Below are 27,846 nucleotides of genomic sequence, written 5' to 3'. Positions count from 1 at the left end.
TATTTTTTAATCTTGTGCAGTCTATTATGTTTTAACACATACTATAAATTCCTCAACACTGGTTAAATGGTAATAGATAAACAAACAAATAAATAGATAGTTAGATAATTGTGATTCTTGCTCCCTTACAAATTCCTCCTCTCTCACTTTGGCTGCCCCTTGATAGCTATTCCGTAATCAACTTGCTCTGGACCTGTTGCCTTGATACAGCATTCTCTAGAACATTTGTTTAAGATACTCACCTTTATGATGCTTCATTTTAAGAAGACTTCAAAAGGCGTTTGAAAAAGTCAGATCTTCATAGCCTTCCCTGTGTTGATCAGAGCACCCCAAGCTATTCTGCATGACAAGAGGGCTTCTTGGTCTGGATGTTGTGGGATCCAAATCAGCCAGGGAGTAGTTTGTAGAGTCGCTACATCTCTTACCCAGTTTACATAGGACCTACCTCCATTAGGAAAGTTTATATATTGTTTGACTTCTAACTTTCAATTAGCTGACACAGAACAAAAGTAATTCCTTGTCATCATTATTAATTATTAATCTGCCTTCTACAAGAGCCCTGTATCTTTACTGTGGTTGTAAGAATGAACTTTTGGACTCACTGCCTAACACAGAATGAATGCAATAGTAGGTTAATGTTTTACTAACACAATAGGTAGCTAAGTAGGAGAACCTAAAATTTAAATAAAAGACACTAATACAGAGCAAAAATCATCAGCAGGAAGAAATATGAAGGAGGAATTATTTCCTATTTTAATTTTACCTGTATGACTATGAAAATGACAGAATCATCATCCTATTGGTGCTTTACAGAAAGCATAAAGCCCTTTGACCAACTACTCTCTATTCATTCCTTCCATCCCATTTCCACCATCACTGCCTGTCATGGCTTACAAAGGGCTCTTTAAGACTTGGCCTGACTTGGAGTTCTCATTTTGGCCCCTTTTCCCAAAGCACATTAATGGCCAGCCCTGCTAAACTTACTATGAAAATTTGACTGCCGCAACTCTCTCATCCACCTCTGTTTTTCCCCTTATACAGTTACTTCCTTCTGTTTGAAATGTTCTTTTCTCTTTTGATTGTACTTTCCCAAAAACTGTCTCAAGCTTTTCTCTTAAACTCTGTGGCCTTCATTTATACTCCAGTCAGATTTTATTGTCTATTTTATAATGATCCCCATGATATTTTAACTGACTGATTATGTTCCAAGAGAATTAAAGCCTTTTGTAGCTCAGAAGCCTAACAGGTACCCAAGAGATCTAGGGGATTTAGCTACCCAGTGTGGTCCAATTCTTTTAGTTGTTGTTGAAGCAATAAATCAGCATGGCTTAGAGTGTAGGTCCAAGAGACAAAGGTTTTTTTTTTTTTTGTGTTGTGAGATGATTTAGCTAGATCTTTTTGTGTGTAAAGCCAATTGCTGTTGCACATTCCTCTGTACCACTGACTGTGACTTCTTATGACAATGGCTGATCTATGTCCTCTCTCTTCCTGTCTTATGTTTCTTTCCAACACTTAGAGTGGAATGGAGTGTAGAGATTGCTCCTCAGTCTTTCAGGTTGTCCAGAATTACTGCTCTGGATAAAATATTCTTTATTGTTTCCCATAGAACTATGACACCTGCCTTAAGAGAACTCCATTTAGGGCTAACACAAGATGTATAAGTGTCCTTACTGCTCCCAGACTTCTAAGGTCTGCAGCATTACTGTATTCAACAGCTATTCTTCATAATCTCTGGTTTAGAATTATAGCTATTACCTGTTTTTTTAAAGAAAGAGTTTTCATCTCCATTTTCTAAGAAGTGGTCTCTTGACTTTAAAGAGAAGAGCAGAACAGTAATGCCTTTTTATTGAGAGAGAGAGAGAGAAAGAGAGAGTGAGTGTGTGCACACACATGCATGCAGGAAGAAGGGGCAGGAAAGGGAGAGAGAGAGAGAGAGTCTTCTGCAAGGTCCACAACTGGTATGGAGTCCTACATGGGACTTGATTCCCCTGATTCTGAGATCATGACCTGAGCCAAAATCATGAGTCCAACACTTAACCGATTGAGCCACCCAGGCGCGCCAAGTAATGCCATTAATGTGTCTCATTAACTGCAAGCTATCCTTAAGTCTCACTTCCACTTCTACTCGCTCCTGAGTCCTGTCTTGGGCAAAGCTCTAATGATCTGCCAATTAGGAAAATCCAAACAGCCTTCTCTGCTGACAGCCTCTACATTGACTGCTCTAGCATTTCTTTTACACTGCAGATCTCTGTTCAAGCTCTGTCCTCATTCTCCTTTACCTGTTCTCTTCCTGTCTTGCAGCCTTTCCTTTTGTCACTCCTCCAAATAGATCTCTTCACTCATGGCTTATGAGATGTGACCTGTGCGTCTATTACTACTGCTTCTTGCATTCTACATCTTGATTATGATACAATCACAGCACAATACAATAAAGGGTACACTCCCTATTACATTTCTGAGACTTGAACATATCGACATATGGTTTACAGAATGGCGTGTTTTCTGGTAAGAGCTTCTTAATAATCCAAACGCCATAAAAGTACAGCTATATTGGTCATTGAACTATATAAGAGGGTCAGCCCAGTTTGGAAAGCTTGAACATACGCACAGTCCCTAAGTCTATAACACTCTGTAATTAACCTGATTAAGTAATTGAAATTTACTGATTAATATAATAAAAGTCAATAGCTGGCCTGAAAGCTGTCAAAAAAAGTAGTTATTTCATATATACATGTGATCTAACAGATCTCCAGAGAACGTGATTATAATTAGATTAATTAAAGTATTCTGAAAGTACATCCAGTGGAATTAGGAAGAGGTAATGATGATTTTGCTTAGGAAAGTCAAAGAAAGTTCCAGAGAAAAGTCTATACACACATGAAGCCACATCCTTTCTCCCTTGCCTGTGGCTGTCTCTGCTAATGGAATTCACATTTTAGTGTTTTCCTCTGTGCCTTGATGTCATCTTTCATCTGCTTAAAGAGTACTCCAGGAGCTAATTTGAAGGGATGAAATATTTTTATCAATCTAGGCTACACATACACAATTTAGGACAGCATGCATCTTATACAGATCTGAGTTAGATAAGTGAGTATAAAATGCTCCCAGAACTCCTTGCTGGTAAGGAATCTGGCCAAGAACAGAGGTATTGATTGAAAGAGCCAAGAAAAGACATGAGGGTGGGAATTTATCAAATACTAGCAGTTTACTTTATTATCATTTCCTGAGAACTTCTGAAATATTTTCAATGTTTGGAGAATTTGTTTAGTAACTAAAAGGAAAAGTTTCTACTGAGAGAAAACTTTATGCACCTATTAGAACATTCCAAGTGACCCATTGTTTTCCTTATCTATTTGTTTGCCAGTATCTGTAATATAAATTTTAGAAAACATATTTTGCCTCATGACTTTATGAATGATTCTATTTCCTATCAAGACATTCTGGTGTATTTTATTCTTTCCTTTTTAGGTTTCTTCTTCTTCATAAAGAGATCAGATACAACTTAGACTTTGCATTACATGATACCTTTTTCAAAGTATTTTGACATGTTGGATGATAAACCACACACTAGGGGCAAGAATAATGGTGATGAAAGTGTTGCTGTTTTGAAAATACAAATATATGGATCCAATGGATAAAACTGTGCCCAAATGAAGAGATGTGGGTTCCTCCATCATCAGCAGGTCAGCTTACTGTGGAAAGGCAGGTCAGCTTGAAGGGCAGAGTCCACTGCTCACACAGGTTGGAGTGCCCAGCTAATATGAGTTCAAGTGCAGAGTAATGGCTTCTGATTTCCCAGCTGCATCTCCTCCATTTGTCACTATAGTCTATATTCTAAACTTCCTGTGCCTAGCTTGAGACTTCAGTCCTGGATTAAATATGATATAGAAGAAATCATTCAATTTAAGTGTAGATTAAAATTAAATTTAAAACTAAGTCTATATGTTTATCTAGGTACAACAAAAGTATTAGCTTAATTTGAAAAAGCTTAATAGATAACCAGTATGCATTGAATTCTTGCCAAATGTAAATGCTGTACTAGTGTTTTACATGCATTATCTCATTTAAACTTCAGAGGAAAAAAAAGGAGCTAGAGGTACTATTACTACTTCTACTTTATGAAAGAGGGAATTGAAATAGAAGTATAATAGATTCAGCCAACAGAAAAGTAACAAACTAGATAAAGATTAATATCAAGCATATTTAAGGAATTCCTCAAGAAAAAAGAGGGGTGCCTGGGTGGCTCAGTTGGTTAAGTCACTGCCTTTGGCTCAGGTCATGATCCTGGAGTCCTGGGGTTGAATTTTGCATTGGACTCCCAGCTCCTTAAGGAGTCTGATCTCCCTCTGACCTTCTCCTTTCTAATACTCTCACTCACTCTCTTTCTCTCTCAAAAAAATAAAATCTTTAAAAAAAAAACACACACACACAATTTTAAAAAATCGGCAAGGTATTAAAGAATATAAATTCACAAAGAGAAAACCTGAAAAGTACCTACATTTTCAAAAAATATATATCTCTTTTTCTGTTTATATATAAATTAAAAGCATATTTATATATCTTTACAAATATGTATTTTATATATATTACATAGATTTAAGATGTATTAATATATTATATATGATTTATATATATTTAAATTATAAGTATGTTATATATAAATATAAAAGTATATTTTTATAAATATAAAATTTTTATATATAACACTTTCGGATTCAGAGAAGTGCACACTGAAGTCATGCTAACATACCTTTATATATCAATCATATTGATAGAAATTAAAAATTTCAGATGACATCCACAGTTGGAGGGAATGAGGAAAAGTAGAAAGTCCTTGACATTTTGGTTTAGTAAAGCCAACAAAGAGAACTTTCTGCAATTTATTGAAACTAAACAGTGTATCATTTGTTTTATTGAAATTAAACAAATGATACACTCTGTGAATCATCTATTCCCCTCCTGGGGATAGATCTGTATTGTTTTTCCCAGTTCAGATATTTGATCTAACTCACCAGACCCAAAATATATACCCACTTGAGGCTTTTATTTAGCGAATGCAAGCAAGCATCAGAGATCTCAGAGATATCCACAGTATGAACTCCTGTGGGCCTAATCTCTGTGCTCTGGGGGTGGGTTGATTCTCTGGCTTGAGCTGCCAAGACCTGCACGAAGGAGTTATCTTTGGGAGAGACTCCTCCAAAAGCTTTCAGTGGTGTGGTAAGTAGTCAAGTCAGGCTCATCCAAATGCTTAGGCCAGTGGCAAACTATCAGTAAAGAAGCTAACCTTGCATGTTGTCAGGGGAGTTTCAAACCCTAAACAAAAGATGAAATATTCTACTGCCCTTACCTTGGCTAAGTCAAAAACCGGACATCTAAGCATCCCCAGGGGTAAAGATCTATCTCTCCCCATCCAGCTGAAAATTTGGTCTATTTCTTGCAGAAATGCTCCTACACTGACAGAAAGATGTGACAATGTCCATCTCTGGCATGCTTTAGAGGGCAAGGATTTAGAAATGCTGTCAAGGAAAAGAAATTAAAGAAAATGTGTGATACATGTATGATGGGATAAACTAACAGTAGAAAGAATAAGATTTGCCTACATCAACATAGATAGATATCAAAAATGAAATGTTCAGTAAAAGCCAGAATCCTAAAATTTTCCTAATATGTATTACATAGCAAGATGTATTGCCTAATGCAGTTTATGAGCATAAAACACACCCAAATAGGCTATATATTATTCAAAAATCCAAAGTATTGTAAATAAGTAATGGATAGTGATTTGGGAAGAATGTAAATTTTGAATAAGACTAGATGCTTATAGTGGAATGGAATTGGGATTAGGAACCTTTGAAAGGGAATAAAATAAAGTGTGTGTATGTATAAAAGAGAAGATTTCCATGTAATATAAGCCCCCAATTAATAATAGATAATATAATAAAAGAGAAAACAAAATAATCATAGCCGGTATCATAAGAAATGAAAAACATTTCGGTGGATAGGAAATAGATAAAACAAAAAACGAGGGGCCACCTAGGTGGCTCAGTCAGTTATGTGTCCCTCTCTTGATTTCAGCTTAGGTCATGATCTCAGGACCCTGAGATCAAGCCCTGAGTCGGGTTCTGCTATGAGTGTGGGGCCTGCTTGAGAGTCTCTCTCTCTCAACCTCTGCCTCTTCCCATGCTTACGGACTCTCTCTCTCTCTCTCCTTCTCTCTCATAAATAAATAAATAAATAAATATCAGAAAGACGGAAAGAAAGAAGGAAGGGAGGGAGGGAGGAGGGAAGGAGCGAGGAAGGAATGAAGAAAGGAAGAAAGGAGCGGTGAGTAGTGCTGAAGTTACAGACATACAAGACTCGGGACCTGGCTGCAGCAAAGACACAGACAAGTTCGGCTCTTGTAGGAGACAGAAGTGCCCCTTACAAGCTGGACTAACAGACTATGATTGCTGCTTTGGGAAACGGAGGGGGTGGTTGCAAATAATTCATTTTTCTGCTGGAAGTTTTTTTTTTTTTAAATTTTAGAATACAGAATTTCTGCCAAAGCATCTAGGATGGATGTGTGTGTGTGTGTGTGTGTGTGTGTGTGTGTGTACATATGTGCATAGGTGTGGGAAATTGTCTGCCATTTCAGTAGTTGTCGTCTTTCTCCAACCTCTTTCATTTTCTTTTTCTTTAACTTCTGTATTTCACATGGCAGACTTCCCAGATACGCATTACAAGCCCCTTGTCAATTTCTTTACATTTTTACTGTTTTAAGATTATGGAACACCAGCCTAATTTTAATAATCACCATGTACTTCAATTCTTCTGATTTTTAAATTAGAGAATTATATAGTTTAGAAACTGAAAGCCTTATTGTTAAAGAATTGAATTCATCTCCAGTTCCCTTTTGGTTTCTATAACAGTCGACATGGGTTTCCTCCAGATTCAATTTCAAAGCTAGATTCAAATTTAAATCCAAATTCAAATTCATAAAAGAACTTACCTATTTGGTGTTTTTTCATCGCTCTTCTGGTGTCTAGGTGCTGAATGCCCTTGAGCATTTATCTACTCCTGGCTTTATTTGCCTTTATAATTCAGATCACGTTATCGTGGTAACTTGAGGGATGTAACTGGCAGGAAGTGCTTTGAGGCCCACAACTGGGCATTGGTGATGTGGGAGCTGGCAGCGCCTGTCCTTTGCTGAAGTTCCATCAAGAACGCTTTCAACTTCATAGTCTCTGTCGTTGAAAAATTTGCTCTTCTCTAACATGCAGATTAGAGAGTGTCTACTGCTACAACATTCCAACATTTCTCCCAAGACCAGGGAACTCTGAGGACCAGACACTTATTTAGATGCCAACCTTCTCAGCAGGCCATGGGTTGATTCTCCAGGATCCTCAGTATTGATTTCTCATCCCAGAATTCTCCACACTTGGTCCAGAGGCATCTGTCCGGCTAAGAGAAGGTAAACTTTCTGGGTGCCTTTTCTTTTCTTTCTTTTTTTTCCCCCCAGATTCCAGTTTGGGGTTGGGTTTGGGGAGCAAGGGTTCTGCTTTTCTGTCCTTATGTGGGGAAACTTCAGCATGAGTTACTGTTTTGCTTCAACCACTTCCTAGTTTTCTGTTTCAGAATTGCTTATCTGGAAAAGATGCATTCGGTTGGGCTCACCCATGTGATAGGCTTATCCGGACAGGGCCTGCCTCAGAAGGTCTCTAGGCCTATGATTTTATTAGAAGAGTAGATGTGATGCATTACAGAGGGAAAGGAGCCCATACCACCACACTTCAAACCAGCTTTGCACAGTATTAGAGCAGCTATTCAGAACCCAGAGTTTAGATAGTACTACGCTTAATTATGCTTACCTTCATTACCTCCCTACCCAGCAGTCTGAGACCTTAGCAGTCTGCTCAGCAGTGTTTCATTCAGGAGCAATATTTGAGGATATAACTGGAATTAAGAAGGTAGGATGGTAGGAACATGCATTCTGTTATTATTTTCAGATTCTCTTTTGAATTATCACATTTTTACTTGATTTTTGTGGAGTTCAAGCTCTTTTACAACAATACTAATACATGGTCTTTCTGTCTTTTTGTAGTTATGCTACCCTGATGAATTCAACTATTTTTTTGCTCATCATGGCATAAAGAGACAATTCTGGTATCTCCATGTCCAGATGTATCAGTCTTTCTTCTCTCAAGTCCCTTAGGTTCATTACAAAGGAGGTATTGAAAATATAACCAGTGAAAAAGTACACCATCATGCTTCATTTATCTTCTTCAGAAATAGTTTCAGAAAAAGAACACATACCATTCTACAGCACGTCTCTGTAATTACAGATGCTCACTGTGATCCCAAATTATGCTTTAACTTCAAACTGAGATTGAAGTCAACTTGTTCTTATACAGTTGGGCTTCCTCTTCATTACAAAGTTGTTCATGTAAATGCTCATGTAAATATTTCTGTTATATTGGCCATTAGTTTCAAAGAAGGACTCTTCAGCATTTATTATATATAATGTCCGCACTATTCTTAATGATGATAATTGTAAGGAGTCCTATAGAAAAGTCTTGATTACCATATCACAACTTGAAATCGTTCAGATAGGGCTCTATATAGTAAAGCCCTTTTCAGGAGTATTTTATCTTCTAAAATTCATTATTTAAAGATTGTTTGTCTTGAGAACTCATCTTGAATTCTTTGCTCAATTTCCAATTTTGATTTTTCCGTACTACTCAAAACATACTTAAACACATCTACAGATAAAATTATAATAACCCTGCATAAAATTGTACAAAGAAAGAAATTACATATAGACACAGAAAAATTCCAGCTACAGTTTATATAAATCTGTTCCTCAAAAGCCAGATTTGTTACAAACATTGTGGAACATTTCATGGGCTCTCATTAGAGGTAGAAAATGAGTTTCACAATTCAGGAAAATAAAGCACAAATAAATAATCCTTTTGCATCAGTATTCAATATAGTATTTTCTCTTTAAAGAAAACAATTTACATTTAAAATACATAAGCATCAGATGCACATGCAGAGACATAACTGCACCTGCTTTGTACCCTGAAGAAATGGACAGCATTGTCTTCTAATCTGTATTACAATCTATTATCTAGCTCCTGCATGAAAACTATTTGAGCAATGTTGTCTTAAAAACTAAACTACTGTAATAGAGCTCAAGCAAATGATAGATCTTCAACTCAATATTCAGAGTATGGCTCTCTACCAGTGATAGAAATTGATCATCCTAAATCTCCAAAGTCAGAACATATTCAGGAGATAAAAGCCTTAATTTAGCTTTTAAAGAGACATATTTTATTCTGACCAGACAATAATTCTCTGGCATTCTTTGGACACCTATTACGTGCAGAATGTCAACAGACCATCCGTAAGAAACATGATTTCAAAGCTGTCTTAATTGCTGAAATTTTTTTCAACACATTTCATTCTTGTCCCTTGAATTGTTGCCCCAATGCTGAGTAAATCATGGCATTTCTGATGGCTGAACAGATGGTCTTCTGTTACTTCAGGCTCTGTCTTGGTGATAGCTTCTCTGACGTGAAATCTCCTCACTATTTCCAGAATATGCCACCGTTAGTCTGTCTTCAGCTTCTCTGATACTTTGGTTCCTGCTTCATACAATACCTTTCATGTTTGTTCCAGAAATCTTGCTACAGAAGTCCTACCAAAAAAAATTTTCCTTAAACATGTCAGGCCTGATGATTCCATAAGACCTTCATATTTAACTCTTTTTAATGTCACCATTTGCTCTTAAAAATTAAGAATTTAATAAACTGGGAATTTTGGAATATTGAGATAAATATTTAGAAATACTAGAATAAATATTTGATCTCCAAGTCAGGAGATCTAAGGCAAGGCCTATGTCATCCCCTATTTTTATGACCAGCATGGACTGTAGTAGGAGCACCCTGCATCAATGTTGACTGATTAATTGACTCTTTCTTCTATTTGTCATGCTATCTGTCATTCCTATTTCACTCTCTGCACAGGGGTTCACTAGGTTTGTTGCTGCTATCCATCTTTAGAGCTATACCGTATGGGGAGGTTGGGTGCACAAAGGATTTTCTCAGCATTGTATAGCTAGCACTCAAGGTTCTTATACTGAATATTATGTCTAGGCATGGAATGAAATTACATAGCCATAAGTATTTGCTGAGGGATCCACAGGGTTTTGGAATTAAATGACCCAGGGGAGGAAAAATATCTTCCTCTACCAATCTTAGGTTTTCCTGCCGATGGCTTATAAATTACACTGGACAAAGACAGATAAATAAGAGGGAAAAAAAACCCAAAAGTTTATTAAAAGGTTCAGAAGTCCATGTGGCATTTGAGAGTACCCAGAGATGGGTAACTCAAAGATTTGGTTAGAACTGGGCTTATGTAATATCTTAACAAAGAAATAATACATTTTTCTAAAAGTGACAGGACAGGAGAAAAGAACCTTAAATCTCAAGGGGCAGCCAATTGTGGAAAGGCAAATATATGGGAAAATAATGGCAGATACAGACTAGTTAGTAAAGCTTGTTCTGCAGAGCCCTTGAGTGCTGGACAGGTTGATAGAGTTGAAACTTATCTCCACTAGGGGTATCTGGTTGGCACACTTGGTTCAGCATCCAACTCTCGGTTTTGGCTCAGGATCTTGATCTCAGGGTCGTGATCTCAGGGTCAAGAGATCAAGCCACACATCAAGCTCTGTGCTCAGCGTGGAGTCTGCTTATGATTCTCTCCCCCTCTCCCTCTGCTCCTCCTGCTCAGGCTTTTCCTCTCTCTCTAAAATAAAGAAAGAAATCTTTAAAGTTATCTTCACTGATTAACTTTTGTGCTTTCTGGTAGAGAGGAGGGGGGAAAAGCTTGTAAATTTATGTCCCGCTTTTAGAGAAATGCCTGCTTGGTGGAGGGGCTGACTTTTCTTGCATATGCTTCTTCTCAATTGTCTTCAGCTCAAAGCATATTTTGCTTTGGCATATTCTGCCTTCCTATACTGATTAACAACGATGCCTGGAGCAACTACCTGTAAGACTCAGTTTAAAGTATCCAAGTTTCTAACACTGAGATAATTCAAAGGTGAGAAGTAAAAAAAATCAACATGGGGCACAAGGGTGGCTCAGTCGTTAAGCATCTGCCTTTAGCTCAGCCATGATGTAAGGGTCCTGGGATCGAGTCCCACATTGGACTCCATGCTCAGCGGGGACTCCTCTTCTCCCTCTCCCTCTGCCTCTCCTCCCAGCTTGTGTGCTCTCTCTCTCTCTGTCAGATAAATAAATAACAAAATCGTTTAAAAAATAAGTAAAATTAAAAATAAATATATAAATCAACCTAGATAAGTGCCACATAGGCTTTCATTTTTTTTTCTGCTTAGATTGACTCTATTCACAAAATCATCCAAGAGAAGTTTAAAAAAAAACATTTCTCGCATTTCAGAAGACTGCTGCCCTACAGAAAGATCGTACACACAGGAATATTCAAGTTGGAAAAAGAAGAGCTAGAATGTCAAAAGCGGTTGGAGGAATTAACAAGAAAATGTTAAGAACTATTTGAGTAATAAACAAGAATCTTGAGTCAAGAGGGAGATGCACAGGCAACACATCCAATCAGACCATCAGAAAAAATCTGGCCAATGAATTCCATTTGTTCTTTACTAATAAAAAAAAAAATGTGGGTGTTGTAGTTCATGGTTTACAAATATTTAGAGTAATATACGTAGCTGTCTTAGCAGATATGGTTTCATGGATTTTCTACATTTTCTTTATACAATATCTTAAAAACACTTCAGGTTTTTGCTGCCTATAAATGTCCTGATTCTGTCTGGACACTGATCTTCTATTAGGTTCATATTCTGGTAAACAAAGCAGGAAAAAAACATGAAAGCCACAGACTATACAGAATGCTTTCTTCAAGATAATTAGCTTTTCCTCAGTATGCTACAAGTGCTACTGTGCTGAGATGACAAATGTGATATGAAAGTAAAGCGAGGTGTGCCTGGGTGGCTCAGTCATTAAGCATCTGCCTTTGGCTGAGGTCATGATCCCGGGGTCCTGGGATCTAGCCCTGCACTGGACTCCCTGCTTGGTGGGAAGCCTGCTTCTCCTTCTCCCACTCTCCCTGCTTGTGATCCTTCTCTTGCTGTGTCTCTCTCTGTCAAATAATAAATAAAATCTTTTTAAAAATGAAAGAAAGAAAGAAAGAAAGAAAGAAAGAAAGAAAGAAAGAAAGAAAGAAAGAAAGAAAGAGAGACAGGAAACCCAAATTATGGTATCCAATAACTTCAGCGAAATCTACAGTCTTAAAACCATCTCCTATTAGTTAACAACTGATCTATTTCAATCAGACTTACCTTTTAACTGTGAGAAATACCCCTCCTCTCTTCTTACACATGCAATGCCCTCCCCACACAAACACAGATGCCATGCTGTCATGCTCTTTCTGTGTTATCTGTTTCTGTTCTCCTTGGATGGCTTCCTTCTTCTCAGGCCATCCATATCCTGACCATCCTTTGGAAGTTGTGTGTGACACCCAGTTGACAATACTGATGCCTCTTTTCTCTAATTCTCTTTATTGTTGTCAGTCAATTACATCAAACACAGTCAAGCAGATGAATATAGGACACACTCAGTCAACTTTATGATGATTTATTTCCCTGCAGATGGCATCGTAAAAGTAAAAGGTCTGCAAATGAGTCAAAAGTATGATACTTGCTACACTGAGTCAGTTGGGTTCTGCCCCTATCAGAATCCTGTCACTTAGTAGGACACCAAAGAGACTAATGGTTGTACTTGATGATGACCTCAGATGTCAAAAGGAAAAAAACGCTCCGAAACCACCAGCATTTCCCTTGAAAACCTGGATGGAGTTGTTGTTAGTGCGTTTTTAAGACGTTTATGATGCTATTTGTTTCAAACATGTATAATTGTTTGAATTATGAGAAGGGCAAATACACGGGAAATCATGAAATGGGGAAACCTCTTTATAGGTATCCTCCTTCATTCTCTGTCTCCTGCTTCAATTTATACAGTGTTCCCATACTCTTGACTTTCCAATTATGTATGAAACCTAAATACTTTACACACATGTTCACACACACACACACACACACTACTCACAGCCAGGAAGAAAATTTCAATGTGCTCAAGTTGTAATGTGTTTCTACAGGTATGTACACTTTACAGGAGAAGGCAAACACCAACATCTTTGCTGAAATTGGCAAACAGTGTTACCAAATCTTGTCTCCATTTTTAAGTCAATGGCAAAATAAGGGGGAAAAGATCAGAACAAAAGATACATAGAAAGTTTTTCATTATTTTCTTTCATGTTTGGTGAAACATGGCTTTTCCATGATCATGCCAAGCCAACAAATTCTCCCAGATCCACTGATGACTTAAAATACACACACACACACACACACACACACACACACACACACACATAAATACGAATCCATGACAGGTAAATAGTGAGTGTTTTTATAAATCATAGATGTCTCAGAATGATTTATAAATTTTACTTTTTTAAATCAAGCTTAGAAATTCTACCTGAAGCAAACTTACATATTACAATATTCTTTAAATTTAATCCAGTGGGGTATGGGTCGGTGGAGACATTTATAACAGGTATTTGCTTTTTTTATTAACATATAATGTATTATTTGTTTCAGGAGCACAGGTCTGTGAATCATCAGTCTTACATAATTCATGGCACTCACCATAGCACACACCCTCCTCAAAGTCCGTAACCCAGCCACACTACCCTTCTCCCACAGCCCCCAGCAACGCTTCTGCCCATTTCTTGATTGGATTGTTTGTTCTTTGAGTGTTGAGTTTGGTAAGTTCTTTATAAATTTTTGATACTAGTCCTTTACTGATAAGTCATTTGCAAATATATTCTCCCATTCTGTCAGTTGTCTTTTGGTTCTGGTGACTGTTTCCATTGCTGGGTGAAAGCTTTTGATCTTGATGAAGCTCCAATAGTTTATTTTTTCCCTTGCTTCCCCTTGCCTTTGGTGATGTTTCTAGGAAGAATTTGCTGTGGCTGAGTTAAAGAGGTTGCTGTCTGTGTTCTCCTCAAGGATTTTGATGGATTCTTGTCTCACATTGAGGTCTTTCATCCATTTTGAGTCTATTTTTGTGTGTGGTGAAAGGAAATGGTCCAGTTCCATTTTTTCTGCACGTGGCTATCCAATTTTCCCAACACCATTTGTTGAAGAGGCTGTCTTTTTTCCATTGGACATTCTTTCCTGCTTTGTTGAAGATTAGTTTACCACAGGGTTGAGGGTCCATTTTTGGGGCTCCCTATTTTGCACCATTGATATATGTGTCTATTTTTGTGCCAGTACCATATTGTCCTGATGATTACAGCTTTTTAATAAAGCGTGAAATCTAGAATTGTGATGCCACCAACTTTGATTTTCTTTTCAACATTCCTCTGGCTATTTGGGGTCTTTTCTGGTTCTATGTAAATATTAGGATTATTTGTTCCACTTTGAAAAAAAATGATGGTATTTTGATAAGGATTGCATTAAATGTGTAGATTGCTTTGGGTAGCATAGACATTTTCACAATATTTGTTCTTCTGATCCATGAGCATGGAGCATTTTTCCATTTCTTTGTGTCTTCCTCAATTTCTTTCATGAGTAGTTTATAGTTTTCTGTGTAAAAATTCTTTGCCTCTTTGTTTAGGTTTATTCCTAGGTATCTTATGGTTTGGGGTGCAAGTGTAAGTAGGATCAAGTTTTTAATTTCTCTTCCTTCTGTCTTGCTGTTGGTGTATAGAAATGCAACTGATTTCTATGCATTGATTTTATATCCTGACACTTTACTGAATTCCTATATGAGTTCTAGCAGTTTTGGAGTGGAGTCTTTTGCATTTTCCACATAAAGCATCGTATCATCAGCAAAGAGTGAGAGTTTGACTTCTTTGCTGATTCAGATGCCTTCTATTTCTTTTTGTTGTCTGATTGCTGAGGCTAGGACTTCTAGTACTATGTTGAATAGCAGTGGTGACATTGGATATCCCTGCCATGTTCCTGACCTTAGGGGAAAAGCGCTCAGTTTTTCCCCATTGAAAATGATATTCACTGTAGGTTTTTCATAGATGAACTTGATAATATCGAGGTGTGTACCCTCTATCCCTACACTGTGAAGACTTTTGATCTAGAAAGGATGCTGTACTTTGTCAAATGCTTTTTCAGCATCTATTGAGAGTATCATATAGTTCTTTTTTTTTTTTTTTTTAAGATTTTACTTATTTATTTCACAGACAGTGATTACAAGTAGGCAGAGAGGCAGGCAGAAAGAGAGGGAAGCAGGCTCCCTGCTGAGCAGAGAGCCCACTGTGGGGCTCGATCTCAGGACCCTGGGATCATGACCTGAGCCGAAGGCAGAGGCTTTAACCCACTGAGTCACGCAGGTGCCCCAGTATCATATGGTTCTTGTTTTTTCTTTTATTAATGCATTGTATCACATTGATTGATTTGCATATGTTGAACCAAACTTGCAGCCCTAGAATAAATCCCACTTGGTCATGGTGAATAATCCTTTTAATGTACTGTTAGATCCTATTGGCTAGTATTTTGGTGAAAATTTTCACATCTGTGTTCATCAAGGATATTGGTCTGTAATTCTCTTTTTGGATGGGATCCTTGTCTGGTTTGGGGATCAAGGTAATGCTGGCCTCATAAAATGAGTTTGGAAGTTTTCCTTCCATTTCTATTTTTTGGAACAGTTTCAGGAGAATAGGTATTAATTCTTCCTTAAATATTTGGTGGAATTCCCCTGGAAAGCCCTTGTATGTAGGGAGATTTTTGACAACTGCTTCAATCTCCTTCCTGGTGATGGGTCTGTTCAGGTTTTCTATTTCTTCCTGGTTCAGTTATGGTAGTTTATACATCCTAGAAATACATCCATTTGTTTCAGATTATCAAATTTGCTGGCATATAGCTGTTCATAATTTCTTATAATTGTTTGTATTTCTTTGGTGTGGTTGTGATCTCTCCTCTTTCATTCATGATTTTATTTATTTCGGTCCTCTTTTTTTTTTCTTTTTGATAAATCTGGCCAGGGGTTTATCAATCTATTAATTGTTTCAAAGGGTCAGCCCCTAGTTTCATCGATTTTATTTATTTATTTATTTATTTATTTATTTTTACTGTTCCTTTGGTTTCTATCTCATTGATTTCTGCTCTGATCTTTATTATTTTTTCTCCTGCTGGGTTTAGGTTTTCTTTGCTGTTCTCTCTCCAGCTCCTTTAGGTGTAGGGTTAGGTTGTGTATGTGAGAACTTTCTTGTTTATTGAGAAAGGCTTGTATTGTTATATGCTTTCCTCTCAGGACCACCTTTTCTGTGTCCCAAAGATTTTGAACACTTGTGTTTTCATTTTCATTTGTGTCCATGAATTTTTTTTTAAATTCTTTTTTAATTTCCAAAGAAGCAGAATGCTTTCTGGCCTCCATGTATTTGAGTCTTTCCAACTTTCCTCTTGTGATTGAGATCTAACTTCAGAGCCTTGTAGTCTGAAAATATGCAGAGAATGATTCCATTCTTTTGGTACTGGTTGAGACCTGATTTGTGTAACCCAGGATGTGGTCTATTCCAGAGAATGTTCCATGCACACTAGAGAAGAATGTGCATTCTGTTGCTTTGTGTTGGAATGTTCTGCATATATCTGTGATGTCCATCTGGCCCAGTGTGTCATTTAAAGATGTTATTTCCTTGTTGATCTTCTGCTTAGATGATCTGTCCACTTCAGTGAGGTAACAATACTATTATTGTATTATTGTCTATGTGTTTCTTTGTTTTGTTATTAATTGGTTTATATAGTTGGCTGCTCCCATGTTAGGGGCATAGATATTTAAAATTGTTAGATCTTCTTGTTGGACAGATCCTTTGGGTATGATACAGTGTCCTTCCTCATCTCTTATTATAGTCTTTGGCTTAAAATCTAATTGATCTGATATGAGGATTTTCACCGCAGCTATATTTAGGTGTCCATTAGCATGGTAAATTGTTTTCCACCCCCTCACTTTAATTCCAGGAGTGTCCTTGGGTCCAAAATGAGTTTCTTATAGACAGCATATTGATGGGTATTTTTTTTTATCCACTCTGATACCCTGTGTCTTTTAATTGGGGCATTTAGCCCATTTACATTCAGGGTAACTGTTGAAAGATATGACTTTAGTGCCATTGTATTACCTGTAAGGAGATTGTTACTGTATATTGTCTCTGTTCCTTTCTGGTCTACTACTTTTAGGCTCTCTCATTGCTTAGAGGTCTCCTTTCAATATTTCCCTAGGGCTGGTTTGGTGTTTGCAAATTCTTTTAATTTTTGTTTATCTTGGAAGATTTTTATCTCTCCTTCTATTTTCAATGGCAGCCTAGCAGGATGTAGTATTCTTATCTGCATATTTTTCTCATTTAGTGCTCTGAATATATCAGGCCAGTTCTTTCTGGCCTGCCAGGTCTTTGTGGATAAGTGTGTTGCCAACCTACTGTTTCTACCATTGTATATTACAGACTTCTTGTCCCACGCTGCTTTCAGGATTTTCTTTTTGTTACCGAGATTTGTAAGTTTTACTATTAGATGACAGGGTGTGAACCTATTTTTATTGATTATGAGGGGGTGTTCTCTGTGCCTCCTGGATTTTGATGCTTTTTCCCTTTGCCATATCTACTGTAATTCACTCCAATATACCTTCTGCCCGTCTATCTCTTTCTTGTTCTTCTGGAATCCCAATTATTCTAATTTTTTTTTTGTCTTATGGTATCACCTATCTTTTGAATTCTCCCCTCATGGTCCAGTAGTTGTTTGTCCTTTTTTGCTCAGCTTTTTTATTCTCCCTCAGTTGGTCTTCTATATCACTAATTCTCTCTTCTGCCCCATTTGTCCTAGCAAATAAGAGTCTTCATTTTTTGTTGCACCTCATTAATAGCTTTTTTGATTTCAACTTGGTTAGATTTAAGTTCTTTTATTTCTCCATAAAGGGACTTTATTTCCCCAGAAAAGGATTCTCTAGTGTCTTCTATGCTTTTTTTGAGCCTAGTGAGTACCTTGATAATCATCATTCTGAACTCCAGTTCTGACATATAATTTATGTCCATATTGATTAGGTCCCTAGCCATCAGTATTGCCTCTTCTTCTCTTCTGTTTTGTCATAAGTTTTTCTGCCTTGTCATTTTATCTATATAAGAATAGATTAATGAGAGAACAAAATATTTTAAAAGTAGCAACAACCCCAGACAGATATACACTAACCAAATCAGAAGAGACCTATAACTGTGGGCAGAAAAAAGGAGGAAAAAAGAAAAAAAAGAATATATTAGCATATTAGACTGGTCAATAGAGCAGAATGACACACTTGATTTTTTGGTGTATTATGGTCTGTTAGAAGAAACTACCTCCCAAAATTTTAAAGAAAGAAAAACATATATATATATATATATATATATATATATATATGTAAACATGATGAAGAGATGGAATATGACCATAAAGATGAAAATTTTAAAAGATTCTAAAAAAGGAATTGATAAATATTTGGTTTAAAAAAAAATAAAAGAGGAAAAATATGATCAGGCTGGAGACCAGAACAAAGCCATGTGCTAGATTTAGGGTATATTTTGATGTATTAGAAGAAACTGTATCCCAAAATTCTAAAGAATGAAAAACCTTTAAGTATCCAAAAAATAAGGTTAAATACAATGAAGGGATAGAATATGACTATAACAATGAAAATTTAAAAAAAAGATTTTTTAAAAAGGTATTGATAAGATAAAATAGTTAAAAATTGTTAAAATAAGAAAGAGAAATGTTTTTAAAAAGTAGAATAAGAAAAAATAAAATAAAAGATTTAAGTTTGAAAGACTAAAGAATCATGGAGAAAAAGCCATGAATTCCATGTGTTGCATTACTTTAGCTCTGGAGTTCTGCATTCTCATTAATTAATGAACTCGGTCTTGCTGATCTTCTGGGGGAGGGGTCTATTGTCATGATTCTCAAATGTCTTTGGCCGAGGTGGAATTGCATTGCCCTTGCCAGGGGCCAGGCTGAACAATCTGCTCGTGTTTGTTCTTGTGGTAGCTTTTGTTCTCTGAATGCTTTCTGTACAGCTTTGGACGATGGGAATGATGATGGCGGCCTCCCAATCTCTGGCACTGTGGGAGCTCAGAGGTCAGGGCCCCACTCCTCAGTGCACCCTCGAGAAAAGCAATCATTCCCATTACCCTGGTGTACAGCTGCACTCCAAGCTCACCAAGCCTGTGACAGAGCATTTCTGTCTCTGGCACACAGGTCCACTTGGGATCTCCAAATTCAGCAGATTTCTGCAGTGCACTCCCATGCCTCTCCTTCCAGAGTAGGCAGGAGGATATGCCACTTGTGGTGTCTGTGCTGGAAGAGCAGTGGCCCAACGGTGACTCAAATCATGGTTTAAGGTAACCCTGAGGTGAGAGCCTACTACTCGGCTCCGTGTTTGCAGCTGGTTTCTCCACTGCAATGCCTGGGAGCTCTGCTACACTCAGACACCCCTGGTCTTTTTGTGGCCCCATAGTTCCTGAGTCCACACTGTCCCCATGAGGGTTCCACCCCCCACTTAGTCTCTGGTGATGTCCCTAAGTGGAGCAGACTTCTAAGAGTTCTGATTTTTGTACTCTTCTGCTCTACCACTTGCCAGGAGCTGGCTTTACCCCCTGTGGTCTCTCTTCCTGTATATTGCCTCAGATTCACCTCTCTGCAAGTCCTACCTTCCAGAAAGTGGTTGCCTTTCTGTTCCTAGAATTGATGTTATTTTTTTTTTCTTCTATCTCCTGTTGAGTTTGTAGGTGTTCAGAATGGTTTGATAACTACCTATCTGAACTCCTGGGAACTGATGATATATAGGTCTCCTACTCCTCTGCCATCTTGCTCCAGGTATGTGCATTTTAATCATTGATTTAAGTACTCAGGAAATTCTCTGAATAAAAGTGGAGTAGGCTTTCACTGCATAAGGACTTTTTTTTTTTCTAATTTAGGAAAAATAAAAATAGGTAAATCAATTTATAAAAGTCATGGTTAAATTTAGTGGAAATGCTGGTGTAATTTTAAAGAAAAAAAATAAATTACCCACAAAATCAAACTCAGTGTTAAACAGACTGAAAATATTAAAGAGATGAATGAGTGTAAATGTTAAGAATAGCATAGCAAAATTCTATAGATTTCATCAAGTAGAAAAATCAGAAACTAACTGCATTGAATTAGACAAGCATATGTAGAAATGCATTCAAAAACTATAAAGTTTACAATAGAAAAATATAAGGGTCAATAGCAAAGTGCATAAATGCTAAATTAACATTTAATTAACCACAAGGGTCAGCGAGATTTGTATATCTTATATCAGGGAGAAAGGTGCAGCAAATTTTTCATAAAATTATATTTATTCAATTAGATGTTCTGAAATTATGTCCTCTTCATCAAAATGTTGGTGCTAATGGATAATTGCAATTTAAATGAACTTTACAGAAAAAATAGGTTTTTTTTAAATAATTTTTTTAAGGTTTTATTTATTCATTTAACAGAGAGGGAAAGTACAAGCAGGGAGAGCAGCAGGCAGAGTGGGAGGGAGAAGCAAGCTCTCTGCTGAGCCAGGAGCCAGATGTGGGACTCAATCCCAGGACCCAGGGATCATGACCTGAGTCGAAGGCAGCCACTTAACGAACTGAGCCACCTAGGCATTCCTACAGGAAATATAGTTTTAAATGGAAACTTGGTGTTACTCTGAAATTTTCTCATGAAATTTTAATAAATCAAAATATGGGAGAAAAACTACCTACAGCATTGTTTCAGTGTTCCACTTTATCGGTTTGTGTAGATCTGAGCTAAAGGTACCCATAACACATGAATGATTGTCATGGAACCTGTCAGGAAGCTCAAATGCAATACTGGTAGTAAATCCACATTAAACACTACGAAATTTGGTTGCATACCAATCAGCTTCACATAGACTTAGAGTTGATCCTGCATTTAAAGAGGTGACGAAAAATGCATTGACAATATATTGCACTTAATTATGTTTGAATCACAAGTTTTATTACCGTCTTTGTGAGCTGGCTACTAGGAACTCAGGGACCCCAATTTCAGCCCTCAGGATAATTAATGATGGCAGTTTTCTTATATCTAGTTGCTGAAGCTGTCTGCTACACGTGCTGTCTCACTAAGATAAATGACTTAGCCAATTGCAGATAAAAATGTTTTCCATCAGAAGTAGGCTGTGACACTACAATGGAAAACAAGCTCTACCTGACTTTATGAATGGTAAAAATTTCCTTGCCAGAATGTGCAATGGTAGATGATATTGTTAATATTGATTTCTATCCATTCAAGGGTAGCCATGTCAACAAGATCAATTCTTTTAGTCACATCTGTTGTTGTAGGATAAAAAATATCTACTAACTGCCAAAACTGAATTTAATACCACATCGTGGTTTAAATTTTAACTTTAGCCCATCGGATTTTAGTTTTTTAGGGAGAGTAAGAAGTGAAATATTGATGATTTTTACTCATTGCAATCTACCAGGGTTAATGTGCAATTTCACCAAAAAGGATTGAAGTAAACCAAGACTTAGGATTATTTCCATAGAAAGTGATATCCTTGGACTGGAGTAACTGTCATTAATTTTTTTTTCTCTACACCCTAGAGAATTTAGGTTAGTTGTGAAGAAATGAACACATTTTAGACAAGAATTAGTAATAGTATTAAAAAATTGTACTTGCAATGCTCAAGAATAAGATTTTGACTTTAAAAGCATGAAAAGCAAGACATATATGTAGATTATAATGGTAATTCAATACACTATCTTTTTATTACTATTTCTTGCTGAAAAATTCAATAGGAAAAAGAAAACTACTCATGATAAAAATATTTTTTCACTAGTGCAAGTCTTCTATTCACAGCTAGGATATTTTTAAAAGCATAAAGTGAATCAAATTGTGAATCAAATTGTGTTACTTAGAAATATGAAAACTTCTAGTGAAGTACAGGTCAACAAGAAAGAAAGGTGAAACTCCTCCCATGGTAAACATAGCAGTGCATGGTTTAGTCTTAACTTGTCTTTCTTTCTTTCTTTCTTTCTTGCTTGCTTGCTTGCTTTCTTTCTTCCTCCCTTTTTAAGAGATTATTTTATTCTCTCTCTCTCTCTGACAAATAAATAAAGTCTTAAAAAAAAAAATGGATGCCTGGGTGGTTCAGTCAGTTAAACATCTGCTTTCAGCTTAGGTCATGATCCCAGAGTCCTGGGATCCAGTCCCACATTGGTCTCCTTGCTCAGCAGGGAGTCTGCTTCTCCCTCTGCCTGCTTCTCCCCCTGTTTGTGCGTTCCTTCTCTCTCTTTCTCTCTCTCTCTGACAAATAAATAAACAAAATCTTAAAAAAAAAAAACCTTTAAAAAAAGATTTTACTTATTTAGTTATTTGTTTGACAGAGAGAGAGAGAGAGAGCAAGCAAATGAACACAAGCAGGGGGAGAGAGAGGTAGGCAGAGGGACAGGGAGAAGCAGGCTCCCCCCTGAGCAGACTATTCCAATGTGGGACTCAATCTCAGGACCCTAGCATCATGACCTGAGCCAAAGGAAGACACTTACCAAACTGAGCCGCCCAAGCGACCCCAGATACCTTTCTGACTTCAACTCACATCACAGTTCTCTTTCTCTGTGATTTCCTCCATGTCTTGGCCTTCATTCCATTCTGCAAACCTGCCCAGTTTGCTCACCTCTTGTCTTTCATACTTGCTTTTCTCTCTTCCTGAAAAACTTTTCTTTCTAGCCTTCTCAGAGTATGTGCAATATCTCCATTCTGGCCTCCATTCAGAAGTTATCTCTCTGTTTGCCTTGACCAAAAAAAGCAAGGTCCTCATGCCTGTGACATCCTAAATTTTCATTGCATTAGCATGTTCTGAAGTGATTCAGTTTGCGTATATGCTTACAACTATTACAATTAGGTCAGTAATATTGTCGTTCTTTTTCAAAGCCAGATGCATAGTATATAATAAATATATGTTGAGTTGATGGATGAATGTTGACCTCATATCAGAATATTTTTAAAATACCTACATTTGGTCACATAAATTATTCCTCCAGTGTTTTTTTTTTTTCACATTATTTTCTCATACTTTAATAAAAATATAATTAATCAATCAAAACTACTTATGTATAGAAACTGCATGAGACTTCTCTAAGAGAAAGAAGGAGAGGGAAGATTAAATGGGTCTTCTTAAGAGTGCTTTAGAAAACACAAATACAAGTTATTTTTAGAATTCATCCAATATTATTCATGTTGAAGTGATCAAATTTTTTATCTGTACATTGCTCTCCTTTACTTACATTTTCCTTGATTTAATAAATAATTAGTGTGTTCCTGCTATGTGTAAGATACTATTTATAGTGCTTGAGATTCTTCAGACAAGAAAACCCTGGTCTTGTAGAACTTAATGGTTTGGTGGGAATGAACAATAAACCTGGTAAATAAAAGACACAGGAATTCAGAAAGAAAGTAAAACTCTGGAAAAACACAGTAAGTAGGGGATGAATGAGGCCAGTGAGCTACTGTACCATGGATTCCGAACATTAGCAAAGCATACATCATGTGACCAATACTGTGCTGATACAATAGCAACAAATAACTGTGTTCATTTGATTTATGGAGAACTTTCTATGTGTGCTGACTTCGTTGCTGTTTTTTGACTGGATGAGAAGGCAGAAGGAGACAGATGGTAGAAATGTTTCTTCTCTTTAGAATACTTAGAATGGATTAAACTACATTAAACTGTATTGTTAGATTGCAGAGATCAGAGATTTTATTGAAAATGACTCAGAGGAAAATGCAGATTCTGGGACAAAAAAAGAAAATGGGAACTGAAAAGACAAGCTTTTGGTGGGAGAACTTTTCTCTCTGGACCTCATAATAATTGAACTGAGAAGAGAATGTTCCACCACTTTTCTGATCATGAGAGGCAAACTGACCTTGCTACTTGCAAGCAAATTGTCAGCTAGAATACTACACTGTTAGGGGATCCTTGAAGGTAATCCTGGGCCAGTGAACTCTGAAATAAACCACATGGATCAGCAGTTGTAATTAGCTGCTGATTGTATCCCCCTTTGTTAACTATGAATTTTCAGTTAATTTTTTTTTAATTGTGATTCAGTCATAACCCTGTAGAAAGAAATTTAGGGTAAAACCTATTTAACTCTTGTACCAAAATGGTAACATGGAATTCTGTGCCTTCCTCACTCCCACATGCTTTCAAATTTATTGCTGCAATGGGCCAAAGGATATGGGGCCCTGGAGAGGGACCAGGAAGGTGAGGCTGCCATGCAGGTTGGTGTCCAAAACAGTTGTTTACAACAGTGGCAGCTATAGCAAGAGACAGAAGAGTAAATTAATGTCTATTGAGTGCTTACTCTGCTTTAATATAATGTATCAATTCATTTAATTATACCAATAATATGAGGTAGTACAATTCTTAACATGCCAGTCATGAATGGAGAGGTATTGTAGCTGAGTCATCATAAAGTTGATATTAATAGATAATATACATTTACACGGATTCTCATTAGTCGATCATGACCATCATACTCTCTATTGGTGAGGGTTCTTTGGGAGAGCTTAGAGGCAAGGGTAGACCAGAACAGAAAATCATGGAAAGATCTTCTATTAATCATTAAGACTTGGATTATCTACTTGGATTAGAACATCAGTATTCCAAAAGGTTAAGAAGTCCAAAGGACTATGGGGCGCCTGGGTGGCTGAGTGGGTTAAAGCCTCTGCCTTCGGCTCAGGTCATGATCCCAGTTCCTGGGATCGAGCCCCACATCGGGCTCTTTGCTCAGCAGTGAGCCTGCTTCCTCCCCTCTCTCTCTGCCTGCCTCTCTGCCTACTTGTAATCTCTGTCTGTCAAATAAAATAAATAAAATCTTTAAAAAAAAAAAAAAAGAAGTCCAAAGGACTATGTTTTAGTTGTTAAATACTCTGCACCCCTATTCTCCTTTGTGAACTGCTAGGAAGAATAATTATTAACACATGACTGATAACTATTAAATTATTGTGAAATTATATCCCCAGCATAAATTATCTATTAGCTCTCAGGGCCTTCCAGAGAAGTGTGTACCTTGCTGCAATTCATCCTGAGTCTATGAACAGCCCATTTTCAGCCATTACCACATAGCAAAACCAAAAAGAAATTACTGAGGACACTTGGGCCTCAGGAGTTCCTCTCTCCTTTCTTAAATTGGTTTAAGAGAGAAAGAGAGAGAGAGACTGTTTCACTTTTATATTGAAACTCTAGTGTTAAAACTGGGCTACATAAATCTATTTTCTATAGAGTATTTGTAGATAAAAGAGGAAGAATGAAAGAGAATGATAGTGACAAAAAGGGTTCACTATCTGGAACCATGACTGCAGAGGCTAGATAACTGAGCTAGGATACAATGTAGTTGGAGGGATGATTCTGACTGACTTTACTATTGACTTCAATTGTTACTGTCCAACGGATTTGACAGTGATTTCTACTGATTACTAAAGTGGCTTCGTATACTGAGTCGACTAAGCTTTAGTGATGTTTTGGTATACATCCATAAATCCATCTATTTATTTTCATTCTCTTGGTATTTCATTAGGGAAAAAAATGTGTTTAAAAAAATGTGATTAACTGCCTTAACCCCTTCATAAGCAATTTCAAAATAAAAGTATTTATTTCTGAAAGGTATAAATATCACCCTATAGTCACTAGAATGGGAATCTCAAGGGATCTTCTAAGGTTATTGGAGTAAAGACCTAATGGAGCAGATAATTCATAAACAAGCCAGGATAAAATATGAAATAAAAAGCTCAAGGTGATATATCTATTGTGAAGCATTTTCTTTGGAACTTAATTCTTCAAACATAAAATATTATAGAGGTTTTTAAGGACAGATAATATATATACATTAAGAATGTGAAGTATTATCTAAATATTTAGGTTTTAATCTTGATAGATTTTTTTCATTGAGTTGTTAAGGGCTTTGTTTTATTTTAGTTTATTCTATTTTTTTTTTTTTTTTTTAGTGCTCTGCTTTTTTCTCTCAGGTATCTTAGTCTAGTGCACCAACAGTCAAACCTATTCAAGGTCCTACTCTACTCCCCTAGAGATCCCGACATCATGTCTACAAGCATAACAATATGGTGGGCTTAAATATATTTTATCTGCTATTCCTTATTTCTTTTGTTAGCATATGCTGTGCTTACAGTATGTCTATGTGGGAAATAGATAACCTAAACAGCTGGGCAGCACTACGAGTTATAGAATACAGAACTGAATACTTAGTTGATACCCTCCGTCATGAACACAAGTTTCTTACCTGGACATGGAATTTTAAAAAGAGAAGAAAGCAAAAAGTTTTTTAAAAAACAGGGGGGTGAGGGGAATGCACATTATGCACAAAGGAACTAAGAATATGTTTTGTTTTTTTCCAAATATTTGGAAATATTTTCACAAATAATTCCACCTATGATAATTGTCATGTACATAAGAAGTTTACTTGCTTCCAGGGGAATAGTTCATCAAAGCTCTCTCATTAGGAGTTCTGAGTACTAGAGGGGAGAATCTCCACTGTGCTGACATTTGCCCTGTAAATTGTTATGGCCCCGAGGAGAAATGCCATCATTCTTTAGCCTTCTTTACAGAACCTGGGAAATTCCAGACCTTGCAAATTTCCTTATCCTCAGAATTCTTAATTTCCCTGTAATGGTTAAATGCACATTACCTCTTTTGATTTTATTACAAGCTTTTTGAGACTCACTGTATCTTCTACTTTGTTGTATATACTATAAAACAATTGAGATTTTTTACAACTAGCCAATGAACATGTATTAACTGTTGATTCAAACTCATGTCTCATAAACTTGTAAAAGGGAGTTTTCTATTTGTGTAATTTTATTTGTACAACTTGAACAAATAATTCACACTTTAAATGGTTTCAAATGTGTTTTTCAATCAATCAATGAATATTTACTGAAAGGTTTGTGTGTACTCAGTAAGGCACTGGATGAATGATAATAGGGTTGAGCAAATCCTTGGAATCTAGTTTTATCCCAGTTCTGTAGAAAACATTTCTCCCTATATTTATTCCAATCTTGAGATGACTCTCCTTTTTGTGTCAAATGTAACATTTTTGTAATGTGTTTTGAGATAATCTTTTAATATTGTAACACTTTTTTTTTAGAGATTTTATTTATTTATTTGACAGAGGGACACGTAGCAAGATGGGAAACACAAGCACGAGCAGTGGGAGTGGGAGAAGCAGGCTTCCCACTGAGCAAGGAGCCCAATGCAGGGCTCAGTCCCAAGACCCTAGGATCATGACCTGTGCCGAAGGCAGACTCTTAACAACTGAGCCATCCAGGCGCCCCAATACTGTACCGCTTTTTAAAATGAAGTAAAATAATAAAAAAAAAATTTGAAAACAAGAATAATAAATGGTGCATTGTCTTACAATATTGTAAAATGTGTTTGTAAAGCTGAGATGTTATATACTACATTCAACTATTTAATTTGGTTACCAAGTGAATATCGAGTGAAGTTTAGTGACTAATATAATATGTAATTTAATGAATAGTCAGTAAGAAGTACTATGGTAAATATCAATGGGTAATCAATGAATCAGGGCAAAATGCCTGGATCCAGGTGTTTGCATGCATGTGGATATGTGCATGTGGGGTGATTCACATATATTCATATATTCTTACATGTATAACTTGGGTATTTCATAAAATTGACCTCTTAAACATGTAGAGAAAGAAGATTACTTATCATATACAGCAATGACTTGCCTCTATTT

At 36.7% G+C, this 27,846-nt stretch overlaps 1 protein-coding gene and 1 long non-coding RNA gene across 3 annotated transcripts in view; one reads left to right on the top strand and one right to left on the bottom strand.

Moving 5' to 3' along the window:
* The window catches only part of KYNU (kynureninase), a 126,093-nt gene extending 125,625 nt beyond the window's left edge, over window positions 1–468 (bottom strand). Inside the window, exon 1 of the mRNA XM_059166757.1 lies at window positions 243–468. The gene's annotated coding sequence lies outside the window, so the exon portion shown is untranslated. The remainder of the gene's footprint in view (window positions 1–242) is intronic.
* Window positions 469–7,015: 6,547 nt separating this feature from the next.
* On the top strand, window positions 7,016–27,475 carry LOC131826974 (uncharacterized). Of its 2 annotated transcripts, none has more exons than XR_009351819.1 (4): window positions 7,016–7,450; window positions 19,295–19,437; window positions 19,825–19,912; window positions 27,256–27,475. It is a non-coding gene; the product is annotated as an uncharacterized LOC131826974 (long non-coding RNA). The 2 variants fall into 2 exon arrangements; XR_009351818.1 differs by having other exon boundaries at window positions 19,295–19,448.
* The last annotated feature ends 371 nt before the right edge of the window (window positions 27,476–27,846 follow it).

Source organism: Mustela lutreola, chromosome 3, assembly GCF_030435805.1.
Source record: "Mustela lutreola isolate mMusLut2 chromosome 3, mMusLut2.pri, whole genome shotgun sequence".
NCBI lineage: Eukaryota > Metazoa > Chordata > Mammalia > Carnivora > Mustelidae > Mustela > Mustela lutreola.
The sequence above is the reverse complement of the archived record's forward strand: the minus strand, read 5'-3'. Positions and strand labels throughout refer to the sequence as shown.